General features: G+C 43.5%; 1 non-coding gene across 1 annotated transcript; it reads right to left on the reverse strand.

Moving 5' to 3' along the window:
- Positions 1–602: 602 nt before the first annotated feature.
- LOC130464540 (small nucleolar RNA R71) lies at positions 603–709 on the reverse strand. The gene has a single exon (XR_008924940.1). It is a non-coding gene; the product is annotated as a small nucleolar RNA R71 (small nucleolar RNA).
- Positions 710–3346: the final 2637 nt, after the last annotated feature.

Here is a 3346-nt window from a genome sequence, read left to right on the forward strand (position 1 = left end):
ACCGGATCTCACATTGTTTTGTAGTTTCTTTGTCTATGCCCAGGACCGTAGGTACTAGTAATCTTACTCCATTCGATCCTGAGCCCGAAAGAACCTTTCGTAGACGAAGAACTTTCATTGCATAGTGTGGGAATTATTCTGATTCTGATAATAATATTGGCGATCTTTTTACTTCAGATACAGATTCAGTATCAGAGATAGAGATGGGTGACGAAACTCCACCGCTGCAACCTACCCCACGGCTTACAGACTATTCTAAGCCAAGTTTGTCTGTGCTACCAAAGGCAATCATGCCTTCTATTGCAGCTGAGACCTTCAAGATTGAGCCTGCATTGATTAACATGATTGAGAGACGCCAGTACGGTGGCGAACCAGGTGAAGAACAGAATCTTCACATTCAGTCCTTCATCCAATACTGTTCCACCATCAAGCAAAAGGGATTGACTCCAGAGCAAACTATGGAGATACTCTTCCCATTCTCTCTGAGTGGGAAAGCTAAGTTGTGGATTAATGGGTTGAATCGGGCGGCTTTAAAAATCACTAATTGGGAGTCCTTAGCCCTTGCTTTTTATGTTAAATATTTCCCACCTGAGAAAACAGCTCGTCTGAGGGATCAGATATTAGGTATCTCTCAACAAGCAAATGAGAGTTTGTTCGAGGTTTGGGAGAGATTCAAGGACTTGCAGAGAGAGTGCCCGCACCATGGTTTGGATGATTGGTTCTTGATTCAACAGTTTTATAATGGTCTGGGTAATGAGTCTAGATGTCTTTTGGATTCGGCTGCCAGTTGGAGATTCATGCAACTTGAGGTGCCTATAGCTATGGAAGTAATTGAGGAGATAGCCATTCATAATGCCCAGTATGGGAATTCTAGAGGTCTATCTAACAAGGGTGGTAAGCATGATCTGAATTCTATAGAACAATTAACTGCCCAATTGACTGCTTTACATTATAAGTTTGATAATATGCAAGCAGCAAATGCTCAATCTGCCCAACCTGTTAGTGTAGCTGCTATGAGTGCCCAATCTGCTACTGTTTGTGAAAGTTGTGGAATGTCTGTTCATTATGCACAGGAATGTAGGAGCTCTATTGAACAATGTAACGCATTTCGATCCTACAAACAAAATAACCCATTCTCCAACTCTTACAATGAGGGCTACAAAAACAACCCTCTACTATCCTACAGGAGCAACAACATCCAGAACCCTCACCAAGTCCAACATCCACCACAATAACCATACCAACCCCCACATCAACAATCCTAGCTACCAACCACGGAACAACTACAACCAACAGTCTAGTGGACCACCTGGGTTCCCTAGACAACACACATCACCTCCACCACCAAAACCTCAAGCCACACAGCCTGACCCTATGTTAGTAGAGATGAGAAATATGATGCTACAAATGCAAAAATCTCTAAGTGAAAAGGATGCGAAGATCGATGCTCTTACTGCTCACAACAAGATCATTGATACACAGTTGGAACAGATGGCTACTACTATTGCAGGGAGACCCCCAGGCCAACTTCCTTCACAGCCCGAAAATAGGGAAACTGCAAATGCTATTACATTGAGGAGTGGTAGGGGTTATGATGGTCCTTTTATTCCAGATGAGGTTGATTCTGGGGTGTCTGCTAGTGGTCTGGTTAGTGAGGAAGTCCCAGAGATAGTCATGGATGGTAAGGAAGCTGAAAAGGCAGTCAAAGAGAATGAGGCTACAACTGAGGTTAAGAAGGGGACAGATATTCAAGTACCACCTATTGTACTCCCCTTCCCAAACCGGCAACTCAAGAATAAGCTACACAAGCAGTTTGGCAGATGTTAGGTTATGATACATATGATATTACATAAATCATGCGGAAACAACCATTAACCCAGGAATACATATTATTTACACATAATCATATAGCATAATTTAGATGCATACTCTTTGTTGCGTGCCCTCCCTAGCTGCGCCCGAACCGAACAAGAACAAGTCTTTAGGACTCCAAGTGTCGTCCCTCCGTAGATAGTCCACAGCACGTCCGGATCCGCCTTAAGATTGACCAACTAGAATCGCCCTTAAGGTACTAGAATTTTCGGCACTTTTGAGCAAGATGTGTGGCTGAATTTTTCTCTCAAAAACTCACTTTGAATACTTTGAAAACTCGTTATAAATTGTGAACCCAGGCCACATATTTATAGGGTTATGGAAAGGGAATTGGAATCCTATTCAGATACAAATTAATTAAACCTAGAATCCTACAAGAACTCTAATTTAATTAATTTATCAAATAGAATTAGGAATTTAATCATTAACCGAACTCTGCACGTTTTAGGAAACGTGCACGAACACAAACACTTACGCACACACACACGGCAGCCTCGATGGGCCGCCCATGCGTGCGTGCGAGCAGCAGCCCACGCAGCGAGGCCTGCGCGAGCCACAAGCCCACGCAAGCACCCGTGCGCGCTGCGCGCGCTGTGCGCGCTGCCACGACCTGCTGGGCCTGGCCTTGCGTTGGGCCTGGCGTGGCTGTTTGTGTGGCGCGCTTGGCTTGCTGGGCGATGGCCTGGCTTCGTGCTGGGCCCTCGTCTGGCAGGCCTCGTCCGATGCTTATTCGTACGATACGCTTCCGATTAAATTTCCGATTCCGGAATTCATTTCCGATACGAACAATATTTAACATTTCCGATTCCGGAATTAATTTCCGTTTCGAACAAATATTTAATATTTCCGTTTCCGGAATTATTTTCCGATTCCGGTAATATTTCCGATTCTGACAATATTTCCGTTTCCGGCAATATTTCCGATATGATCCATATTTCCGTTTCCGGTAATATCATCGTTTCCGGAGTATTCATTTCTTGCCTGTGACGATCTCAGCTCCCACTGAAACCAAGATCCGTCGATTCCGAATATCCATAGATAGAGTATTTAATGCCATTAAATACTTGATCCGTTTACGTACTATTTGTGTGACCCTACGGGTTCAGTCAAGAGTAAGCTGTGGATTAATATCATTAATTCCACTTGAACTGAAGCGGCCTCTAGCTAGGCATTCAGCTCACTTGATCTCACTGAATTATTAACTTGTTAATTAATACTGAACCGCATTTATTAGACTTATCATAGAATGCATACTTGGACCAAGGGCATTATTTCCTTCAGTCTCCCACTTGTCCTTAGGGACAAGTGTGCATTTCCTAATTCCTTTGTCGCTCGATGCTTGCTCTTGAACATAAGGTAAGAGTTGTCATCCTTATTATGTCCAGAGGTGTTCCTCGGTTTCAGAGTTCAACTGATCAATTAAACAGATAATCATAGCTTATGATTCATCCGAGCACGGCCATGCATTTCACAG

Source organism: Spinacia oleracea, chromosome 6 (assembly GCF_020520425.1).
Source record: "Spinacia oleracea cultivar Varoflay chromosome 6, BTI_SOV_V1, whole genome shotgun sequence".
Classification (NCBI taxonomy): domain Eukaryota; kingdom Viridiplantae; phylum Streptophyta; class Magnoliopsida; order Caryophyllales; family Amaranthaceae; genus Spinacia; species Spinacia oleracea.